A 12,541-nucleotide genomic window follows, 5' to 3' on the forward strand; every position below is an offset into this window, starting at 1 on the left:
TCAATTGTGCTTCGTTCAGTTGCATCCAACACTTTGCATTTATTAGCTTTATCTTTACTTTATGACTTCAGGTTAAACCAAAATTATGTACACTAATCAAAGACCGATAAAATTACAATAATCTGATGAGTTTGTTCTAAAATCCTAACGAGGTCATCAGGATTCGCGATTACTCGTTCTGCATTCGCTGAAAAAATGTTCATATTATACAAGGTATAAAATAGTGTGTACCAAACTTTAGTGGGTGATTCTACAGATAAAAATACCTTTCCAGTCGATTCATTCGTTTATAAAATACGTCTCGGTTTTTCGTCACTACAAAAATATCTAGAAATTAATATAGTTACAAGGGATAACCGCCAAAAAATGCTTTTTTTTCAAGCGTCAAAAGTGTCAATTTTTGCGACGTAACTGACAATATAAAAAAGTCATTTTAACGCCCAGGCATAAAAGTATGAAAATATATTATCAAACTGACATAGTGTCAAATTCAACGAGAGCATCCATAGTTTCTCGATATGTAGTTACTTAGTTACTTACAAGGTATCAGTTTTAAATATTTTTATATTATTTGGAACGTTTAAAAATGATTTGAGACGTTTTAAATAAAAATAGCATGTTCTATTTGGAGTAAAAATTACTTTTTATGCGTCGCCTGTAATGTCAAACGTTTGTCACAAAAAGTATCATTTTTACTCCTAATAAAGCAATATACTACTTTGTTCGTTAGGCAAATTTGTTTCATTAGTAAAATATAGCTGAACAAATTGGTCTCCGTTGGATCAACGTAGCGGTTTTAACAAAAAAAAAACTAATTTATCTTGTAGATTTTCTTCTAGTGGCGAAAAAACGTCTTTTTTTGAAGATACAGATAAAAATAAAAGAAAAAGTTCCTATAAACATATGCCCTGAGGAAGTTACAACTCTTGAGAGGATAGATAAAAATAATATATTTAGATTCTTTTTAAAAACACTGGTAAACAAACCATTTTCCTCCAAGTTTCGTACTCCTGCACACAACTTAATGTCAAAGGAATGGCGAATGGCGATACTGCAAAAATCCGTAACTGTTCAGAAACGGTAATTTTGATTTGGATGTAATTTAAACATATGACATCAGAAACTTTTTTTATGTAACAAAGATACTTTTGGTGAAGTTCGAAACCCTGAACAGGTTTCAAGATACATAGGTTTACGATTTTAGTATTAGCGAAATTATTAGATTTTTTGATAGGCAACTAGTAGGAACTTAAATGAAGTATAAGAAGATCAGTCAAAACAATTAACAATATAGATAAGTTCTATAAATTTTCAAGATATATTTCTAGTGAGTGCTGTTAGAGCTTAGGGAATATGTTCACAGGAACTTTTTTTTATTTATATGTGTAGTACCACCTAATTAAAGTTTGGTGAACTAAACTGCCCGTCAAATTAAATACCACAGCGATTTTTTACTCATTTTCAACAAGTTGTAACTTTGAAAAAATGGACCAATTTTTGTTGATTTTTTTAGCATATTAAAGATCGGTTTTCATAAATTGATCTGATTTTTCTAAATTTTGTATGAGATTTAGTTTTCTATGATATACAGGGTGTGAAAAAAAGGAATGTAATTTTTGTGTTGGTGCCATTTTGCCAAAAAACAAAATTTAACTAGAATTATAAGTTCTGGGTATAACTAAGACTAATATCTCGGGACGTATTTGGAATTTTTACAATAACTCACCTGGAATAAAGATAATCAATTTTTTACCTAACTTGTATTTTTCTACCTTTTCTTAAGAGATATGCTAATAAAAACTGAAATTAACTTTAAAATTGTAGGATATTCGTTACTTTTTACAATGTGAAATTAAAAAAAAAATTACTAAGTTGCAGCTAAACACAGATTTTTTAGACACAAAAGAGTTTTTACAAAAATATCAAATACGTGTCGAGCTTTTATATTAACCTTATGGGCTGTTAAGTTCAGAATATTAAAAAAATAATTTTACTTTTTCGCTGGTCGTATTTTTTAATAAATCCTGTATTAAACTGCGTTAGTCAAATCATTTTTTTTTAATTTCACATTGTAAAAGTAACGAATATCCAATTTTAAAATTAATTTCAGTTTTGTTAGCATATCTCTTAAGAAAGGTGAAAAAAATACAAGTTAGAGTAAAAGTTGATTATCTTTTATTCCCGATGAGTTATCGCAAAAATTCCAAATACGTCCCGAGATATTAGTCTTAGCTATACCCAGAACTTATAATTCTAGTTAAATTTTGTTTTTTAGCAAAATGGCAGCAACACAAAAATTACATTCTTTTTTTTCACACCCTGTATATCATAGAAAACTAAATCTCATACAAAATTTAGAAAAATCAGATCAATCTACGAAAAACGATCTTTAATATGCTAAAAAAATCAACAAAATTGGTCCATTTTTTTCAAAGTTACAACTCGTTGAAAATGAGTAAAAAAATCGCTGTGGTATTTAATTTGACGGGCATTTTATTTTCTTACATGCTGCTTAGTTTACCAGTTAATACAATATAATTCTGTCTATTTAAACATTTTTTTAATAAAGTAAAATTAATTGACTAAAAGAAAAAATATATAATATACGTTTATTTCTAAAAATAATAACAACATAATAAGCGCTTTTATTTGCACGTCTCGAGCAGAAGTATTATACGTTGATCCCGAAACATTAATTCTGATGTGGTGAACATGTGCTCTAATATTCTTTGAAGAAGGGTTCTTTCACAAAATGAATGTTTTTAATACCACACAAACATCATTTTCTAAGCAATAAAAGCTTGCAAAACGTCAAGCTAATGTAATTTGTGTCGAATCTCCGGATTAAGGAATGTGCGTGCCATATTTTCTGTTTACGCCTCCTCCTATCCAGTATTATAAATTTACTTTTGGGACGTTTTTAATTTACAGGTATTATGTACGTGAAAAATGCTTTCAGTTGATCGTGTGTCATTTTTTTTGAAGTGTGTTATACCCAAAATAATCGGACTTTGAATTGGGCTTATTATTTTAGATAAAAGATTTTTTTGAACAATACAGGAATGTCTGGTTTTACGTGGTATATTTATACGCGGTTTTGTTAATTCTATATTAGATAGGAACCGTTTATATGTATATAAGTCAATACGGGAACAAATCAACAATACCATAAAGATATGTATAGTTTGTTAAGGAATGTAACCTCCGCGTAAAACGACGGACTCTTATATTTTTATTCTAAAAAATAACTATTTTGCATGTTATTTTGAGTTTTAAACCAACATATACATACACATTGTTCTCCAAAATAGATGTTTTGTTCAGAAAGGGTTTGCTTTTCCGCTTCTATACCTTAGTTTCGTCAAAGTCAAAATCTTCTCCAAGTTTACAGGCAAAATTTAATTGAGAATTCATAACTTGGGTCGTGTTCTCTGCTGCATCTGAAGTGACTTCAAAATCTCTAACTTGTACGCTTGTGTTCATTCATAATTACAGAAATACGGCATCCACATACACTTAATTTAGTAACTGATAAATATAATGATAATGTTATTATTTATTCAATGAGCAATGTCTCTATCAAAATTTCATACCTAATACCCATAAAAAAAGTATTTTTTAAAAGTTAGTTTATAAAATTCTGACGACAAATATATCTAATAACAGATATATGTATTAAAATATAAACTAATCAAATATATAATGACTTATTTGGACCCAATATATACAATCAACGCTATGTTTATTTATAGTTTAGCTACTTGCCTCATCAGATGTTTTACATACCTATTAAATGATGTAGGAAACTCCCATAGTTATTCCTGTAACAAAAATATACATTAGATGATTTTTTTGAAGATATATGTGATGTATGTCAAATATTTGAAGGATACATGGGAAAAACACCGTCATTAAATAAGCTAATTAGTATATTTGAAGGTGTAGAATCCAAATCCGATCTTATTTGTGAAAAAATCCCATTATTGCATTCGAAAGTCATATTGAATTATTTGCAATGCCGGGGAAGAATCACGTTATTATCCGCAAGATCCATTGACGCAAAATCTTCAAAAGAAGAACAAGGATAGGTGGCGCTTTCATGGATTTTTTAAAATTTTGATTTATTGTACTTTTTAAATTTCTGAGGGTTGAACTTGTAGTTAAGGTAGTCAAGGACAAAATAATCTCAAATATAAATTTCTTGGCAATGTTTCGGTCTCTGTTTACTATGTCTTCAAGGCTCTAGCAATACATAAAAAAGCGCTGTAATTTTTATTTTGGCTGTTATGACCAACAAGCAAGAGTTTTTTTACTTCTAACAGAGCACTGAAGTGGAGTAATTAGACTCCCAAATGACTCCGACAGCGTCAATCTTTCCATAAAAGCTCAATCATGGATTAAAGTTTGGTAATAGTACCATTCCGAATTACTAATACTTTTGATTTTAATTGGTAAACTTTATTTTCCTCAGAATCAACTTCTCTGCAATGACAGTGACAGGAAATTGTGGTTTAAATTTGTACTAAAATATCTCGGTAAAACGAAACTCTACTTGAAATCAACACTTACAATGCTATTAGGTGTGAAAATGTACTATTAGTTCTCTTCTAGTTTAGTGAATATCCAAGAATATTGATCTGAGCAGTCATTGTAAAATTATACTGTTTGAAATTGGACCGCTTGAAAGTGTTAAATCATGAGAAAAATTTTAATGTCAAATTTCAGCAGCAATTGCATCGCTCAAATGCATCTACAGAGGATTAATCAATTTCATTTGGAAAATGGACGTAGCTGGAAAATTATAATCTTGGGAGTTGGAACGAAGAGAATTTCTGACGGAAAATTCGGTTATTTTAACAGTTTTTGCGGTCACACGATTGGTTTAGAGAAAAAAAAATAAGTTCTATTTTCACATAACAAATCTGGAAGTGTGAGATTATAAGGGGGAGTCCATTAGTTAGCGACGGTATCAAAGGGGGGGGGGAGGAGTCAAGCTGAATCTCCCTAATTTTAACGCGGAGCAGAGAGGGGTTTCGGCAAATATCACGTAATTTTTTGGGACAAAAATTAATGTAAAAATATGAGAAAATCAGATTACTTTCGAGTTTGAAGACATGTTTCATTCACAGAAACATTTCTAGACTAAAATATGTCAAAATCTGACACAATTGTGTCGCCACAAAATCTGTCGCCTTATTTTATAAACGGTTTTCCAAGAACCAGCCAAAAGAGTCTTGCCGTGTCCCCCTTTTTATATTTTTTAAGCTGTTTTTAGTTTATATTTATTTACAGCTGTCGGTAATAGCAATCAAAATACGCTGTATGCGTGTTTTGATTGCGTTGGTTGTGAGTTGACTAGTGGGACGTAGAAGCTAGTGCTAAATCAGAGCAAAGGTAAAGGAGCAGATGTTTTACTGGTTATCAGCAGATATCAAGAACCACTCTTGACATCGTGCACAAGTCTCCATGGACTGAATTAAAATGAATAATGCTCCCTATCAATTTTAGTAGTTCCCAATTAAGTACTATTTAATGTTATCTCTGTGATTCTAAATTAAGATCTAAACAGTCTGAAATACTAGTCTTTATTAGTCTTAATAAAAATAATAAAACAAATAGAGCATTTTACATAAATCAACGCATTTATCCACTAAATAAAAATTTTGGAAAGATGTTACGTGAGATTGGGTGAGGGGGTCAACACAAATCTCACGACATCTCCCCAGTGGGAAAATAGGGGTCAAAAAATCACCAAAAACGCGTCTTACGTAATTAATAGACACCTCCTAACAAATTTTTAAGTGTGAGATTACAATAACTTCTTGTATATAATTTTAAAACTGTACATTTTATTTTTATTTTCCCTTTCCGAAACTAAATAAAGGAGCTCTCCAGAGTCCTTTTAGGTTTTTTGTTCCTGTATTTGTTACCAGCTCAAACTTATGACTTTTATGCATTACCTCCATGCGATTTATTGCTCTCATATTTCAAAACCAATATTAAGACTGTCTAACGGTGTGGATTTTTTTTCGACATGAAAATGGATATTATAAAGTGGCTTTTTATTTATGGCATGGCGATGAATTATAATTACTCTGGTCCGGCATCGTCATATATTGTGAATGTTTAATTTTTAATATTGGTAATTGATTACAAAATCTTTTTTGACAGCCACGTTTTTAAAGTAGTTGGAAAAATAGTAAACATAGCTCAAGAGTTTTAAAAATAGCCAGATTGCAGCAATTTTTATGTACATTCTGAAAATATTATAGTTTATTGACTTTATTATTTTGAATAAAATGAATCATTTTTATTATTTTTTCGATATATACAGGGTGAGTCTTAAATAAGTGCAAATATTTTTAGGGGTACTATATTTTGACCCCAGAAATACGATTTTTTTGCGAAAAAAAAATTTGAAAATTGGTATTTTTTTTTTAGTTTTTATTTAAAAAACATAATTTATTGATAATATGACAACATAGGTAGTAGATTAAATTTACAAGAAAGAAAATCCAGAAAAGATCCAGTGGTTTTCAAAATTTTAGCAAAAAAATATTTTTTTTTTGGAAATTTTCAAAGTGATATCTCGGTTATTTTGGATTTATTTGAAAAATGGTGAAGACAAAATATGTTTCTTTTATCGAGATCTACCAGCACTGAAAATGTTTGTACTTATTTAAGACTCACCCTGTATAGTTTTGATAATTATATGTAAGATTATTAATTTACTGTTATTAACTTATTAGAAGACGTAGAACACGAAAATATAGGCCATTGTGGTCTTACGTTTACCGTTCTTGATGTAGGCAAAATTTCAACCATTGTGATTGTGAATTTGCTACTGTACTCCTAAGAACAAAACAAGGGTTTAACTATCATAAAAATTTGCTAAAATCAAGGGTTTGTAAAATAAATTCTCTGATAAAACCACAGTATTTATGTCCTAATATTATTATATTTTCTAAAACTACATTACTTAAAATTAATACCAATAATCACTAAAATTTTCAAAATTTTTTTGACGGTGTTTATTAACTTTCTAAGAGACTTTTAAAAATAGTAAAAATGGACAATTTTTCGATTTTTTTTTCATATGTATTGTGTCAAGTCATAGATTTTGACAAAAATGTTTGAGAAATAGTATACATTAGTAAAAATATTGTAAATTGCAGGAACACTTTAGTGTGCTTCTTGAAAATAGAGTTTTTAAAGCTTCGATAACTACAATTTAATAGTAAAGTTTGATCATCCGAGAATTTGTTGTAGCAACTAACAAATGTCAAACAAACAAATAATTTTAGAAAATTACTGCTGCCTAATTTAATCACGCACATAATATTTCGGACCCGGCTAGTCTTACTGACCCTGCAAGGGATAAGCTTGTCCTTTGTGCTTCGGTTACTCATAGATAAATTACTTAGCTAGTGTGGGGCGTTTGTTAATATTTAGCGGAAGAACTTATTACGCAAAACGGCGCTAATTATGTAAGTTGTTGACCTAGAAAACATAATTTCTGGGTCTAACAATTGACAATAAGACCATGATTGATTTATGGTAAGTTTCCTTCGAGCTCGAACCTTAATAATTTATTTCGAATGGTTGCCATGGCTTTTGATTGATTGCGATTAGAACATATATTATAACCGCTAACTTTAAATAAAAAATCAACACGATATCTTATAAATCAATGAACAGTAATAATCAGCAATAAATTATGTATTGAAATTTTTTGGCCATTTCATTGAACTCGGCGGTTAGGGAAGTAAAAAGCTACTAGAAAATTTTTATTTAAAAGTATCTTTATTCAACCAAGTTGTGGAACATGGATGAATTGTGATTAATGATTAGCCGACAACGTAGTTGACGAGAAATTCGTTTATATTTTTTAGGTTTTTTGGGGACCCGTTTGAAGGGTTATATTGAGATATAATATTACATTTTTTTTCAGAAGCCATTAATGGTAATGATTTATTTCCAACCCTAAACACGGTTCTGTAATATTTTACGCACATAGGTTTATAGAGAGTTAAACGTCATATACGTAGTTCAAAAATCTTGAAAATTGTAGGATTTGTTATAGAATGTTTTTGTTTCTTTTTCAAAAACATCGGCACGAATGGGCAGTAAACGTTTATATTTAGATTTAATTTTAAACTAGAAATTAATCACAGCATAAATCGAATCCATTAAATACATACACCTGTTATATGATACCTTTGCAAGATCAAATAAATAAGAAAAAACTTTAGCACAGAATAGGGGAAATAAAATATATGCTTTAGTTAAGAGTAGTTAAATAATAAAAAATATTTACTTTACCTTTAATAACACCCTTTGTTCCAATATTCAAAACTTACATACCAAAATAATATCAGTGCGTCTCGAACGGTAGTCTAAAATCTATTACCTAATAGCCAGTATCTCTGTTCGTTGTGTGATTTCCCTTTCCCTAGTTTGAGAAAATATTTAAAAAATCAATAATTATTTATGTATACAGAGTGTCTTAAAACTGAATGTTTTGAATTTAAAGAAATAATGTCTTTATTTTAAATAGGCGGGTCACCTCAGTTTTCAAAGAAATCGAAAAGTTTAATGAGTTTTTCCCACAAATAAACAATATAACCTCCACATAAATAAGAATATGGAGTGGTTTAATTTTTAATATATAACCAACCCTTTTTTTATCCCGACAAAAATATTAAAAATAAATATTGATTCCCGCAGCCCAACTTAGTTTTTTTGCAAGATTTATTATGCTTATCGCGAGCCGTTGTTTTTTAATTAAAAATAGAACAATCAAGATGGGTTATTTATATGTCAGACCAAAAAATATCTGTCAAAAAAAATGTTATGAAATTTTATACAAAATTCTTGAAAAACATTAGAATACGAATGAACAGGTGTTCAAAAAACTGAATACGAGTAATCTCCATTCGGATTTTTTAAATCATGTTTAAAGCAGCTTAGTTTGTGTACTAGAGCGATCATATATGCAACGCCACGATAGCATTTTTTGCGCTTTTCTATTTTTGACGTATTGTGTAGCGATAGAGTTAGAGTTGGCAAAATGTGACTCGTAATATTTATATATACGTGACACAGGATATGTAAAAAGATAGCACAAGTGCAGTTTATAGTATGCTTATGCATGTATTCAGGTATCTAGAGATCTTTGCTGATATTGAGATATCGCCTTATTGTGAAAGAGAATCGAAAAATTTGCGAAAATGTTTATGTTATATTCAATTTCCTAATAAAAACCATATTAGGGTTTAAGCATTTAAACCCTAATATGTTTATGTTTTCTAAAAGTAAATAAAATTTCGGGGGGTTTCAAAAGATCCATTTTCTAACAAAATCAAAACACTTAAGTCTTTAAATCATTATGCACTATGAATCTACATAAAATTTTCTATAAATACTGTAATTTTCATAATTGTATTACTACGTTTACTATGTTTCTAAGCTCTTTGAATATGTGTAAAAAATGAAAATTGGCGATTTTCATCATTTTACCGATTTTGTTAAAGTTGTTGCTATTTTATATTTAAAAGGGTAGAATAAGAAAATATAAGCCATTGTGATCTTATGAGAACAGTAATAGACGGTAAGCGACGTTTAATAATTCTTCATTAAAAATAACTGAAAAACGAGGGTCCAAAAAATTAATTTTCTCACATAGCCAAGGAACCTAAACCTTTATAAGTGTATATGATATAAATCTACATATAATTTCTTATAAATGCTGAAATTTTAATAATTTTCTGACTATGTTTACTATATTTCTAAGGCCTTTGAATATGTGTTAAAAATACCAAAAAAATTGTGCATTTCTGATTTCATTAACTATTGTTATTTATTAACTAAAGGGTGTAGAACATAAAAATATAAGCTGTTGTGGCCTTGCAATTACGGTTTTTGCTGTAGGCAAATTTTCAACCATTATCAAATTTTTTTACTGTACTTATAGGGATAAAATGGATAAAACTTTCTTAATCCCCACCTTTTAATTAAATTGTAGATATCCACAAAACATGTTTTACTGTAAAACAAATGTTGTTTAAATCGTTTGGACGAAAATGCGATAAATAAATTGATTAGGATAATAAAGAATGATGGTGTGAATTGAAAGGTTCGCCGTTTGTTCTAATATTTAAAATTGAATTGATTTTTTACGGATCTAATTTTACGGTTGAGGATTCAGTATGGAATACGTTAGAATCTATAAAAAGAGTATTTTCTCTCCAGGATAGGAAGGCCAATTTAATCAATTTCACGTTTTAGAAAATAGATTTTTCCACTATAAAATTGCCGGGCTCGGTGGTTATTTTATCATTAAGGCTAGCTGATAAATTTTCCAATCACAGAAAGTAACACACGAACTTAAAAAATGATGGATTTTACATAAGCAGAAGATAAGAAAAAACACTTTTTATAAATCAGATATTAAAATTAAACAGTAAAATATACAGGGCGTTTCAAAACAAATGCGAAAAACTTCAGGGGTGATTCCTTGTTCAAAATAAAGGGTAGTTTGCTTCATAAACGTTGGGTCAAAAGTCAACCATTAGGGAGATATCGCGGTACAAAGATGGCGGAAAAATAATGTTTTTATTTTTTATCTTGAAAACGAAAAGAGATAGACTAATGAAATTTTATGGAAGTATTACTGTTATGAAAATACACTTTCAGGTAATTTTTTTATTTTTTTAAAATGAGTGGAAGGGGTTGAAATAAACTACCCCTATCATTCTTGTTAACGAAATTTAAAGAAAACTCTTATCAAACACATGCAAAATAATTAATTTGGATAGTTTAGTTTGTTTAGAAACTTTTTTATCTCTTGTATTTTTTTGACAAAACTCACCGATTTGAAATTAAAAAATAAAATGTAAAGCATCACATGTCAGGACAAAAAACATTGTCTGATAAAGAATCTAGTGGGCTGCTGTATTTTTTTTAGGAAAAAATCTAGTCGGCCGCTGTTACTTTTTAGGATGTTCCTAATATTATTTTATTTGACATTACTCTACTGCAATACGTTATTATCTAGATGATTATTATTATCGTTATTATCACTAGATTCTTAATCTAAAAATGTTTTTTGTCCTTACATGTAATGCTTTACATTTTATTTTTTAATTTCCAATCGGTGAGTTTTATCAAAAAAATACAAGAGATAAAAAAGTTTCTAAACAAACTAAACTATCCAAATTAAAGCATTTGCATGTGTTTGATAAGATTTTTCTTTAAATTTCGTTAACAAGAATGATAGGGGTAGTTTATTTCAACCCCTTCCACTCAATTTAAAAAAATAAAAAAATTACCTGAAAGTGTATTTTCATAACAGTAATACTTCCATAAAATTTCATTAGTCTATCTCTTTTCGTTTTCAAGATAAAAAATAAAAACATTATTTTTTCGCCATCTTTGTACCGCGATATCTCCCTAATGGTTGACTTTTGACCCAACGTTTATAAAGCAAACTACCCTTTATTTTGAACAAGGAATCACCCCCTAAAGTTTTTCGCATTTGTTGTCAGTATATTTTGTAATATAACAAAGAATATACCGTATGATCGAATAAAAACGGCGTCAGCGATGGCTATGAAATGAAGATCGCTGTCATTTTATATGTAAAATTATATGGGGAATGTCAACGATGTTCATTTCCAAGCCAACTGGCCGCCGTTTTTTTTCGATCATACGGTATTTATTATATTTTATATTTTTATTTACTATACAAAGCATCGGATATATTTGTCTTGAAAATATTGGCTCTCAAATATCGAAGTTTTCTATTGCGAAAAAGATACATATTTCTGTTAGTTCTAGCAATCCATTCTAAGTCAACTGAAGCACCACTTATGCATACATGCTTAAATAAATATTATTAGTACGAGATTTAATAATAAAAGTTTTTATAACTTTTTTTTAATTCTCAGAGATATAATACAGAAATTTAAAAAAATAAATGAAAAAAAAAGAATGTATAGATAACCTAATTATAACAGAGACACCGTATAGGCGACAAAAAGTTTACTTTCAATAGGGAGTAGGATATATTCTCAGGGGACAGTCGTGCAAAATTTTCTTATATCTCGATATAAGTTAAAATGGTTTGAGAGAACATCTCTTATCAGAAATCTCTCCAATTTTTTGGGGTACAAACAAATAAAATTGAATTTTATCAAATATACAGGGTGTTTTAAAAACATGTGCCATCTCTCGTGGGGGAGATTCCTCACGTAACGATTCTGCTTCGTTTAGTAGCTACAAAGTGTTAGTCTTCATTTTTTTTCGATTTATTATAATTTTCTTCCAAATCTTATTAGTGATTCGAATGAAATTTTGACGGTAAACATATTTTAATGCTAAAAAACTGTCGATAGATTCATCATGGACGTGCATATGGGTTATCACTGGAATATTTTTCAAAAAAAAAGTGCGCCACTGACTTTTTTTCTTTTGATAGTAAAATTGTATAGGCCGTTTAATGCCAGTTAAAAGTTGTGTCTTATTACTTTCTCGATTTCGA

General features: G+C 29.3%; 1 protein-coding gene across 2 annotated transcripts in view; it reads right to left on the bottom strand.

The window, feature by feature from the left end:
• Window positions 1-12,541, bottom strand: part of LOC115882344 (hemicentin-1-like) — a 176,990-nt gene that overhangs the window by 73,767 nt on the left and 90,682 nt on the right. For both annotated transcript variants that reach the window (XM_030900367.1, XM_030900368.1), the window contains exon 2: window positions 3,787-3,821. The gene's annotated coding sequence lies outside the window, so the exon portion shown is untranslated. The remainder of the gene's footprint in view (window positions 1-3,786; window positions 3,822-12,541) is intronic.

Source organism: Sitophilus oryzae, unplaced genomic scaffold (genome assembly GCF_002938485.1).
Source record: "Sitophilus oryzae breed Bouriz unplaced genomic scaffold, Soryzae_2.0 scaffold_177_pilon_pilon, whole genome shotgun sequence".
Classification (NCBI taxonomy): Eukaryota; Metazoa; Arthropoda; class Insecta; order Coleoptera; family Curculionidae; genus Sitophilus; species Sitophilus oryzae.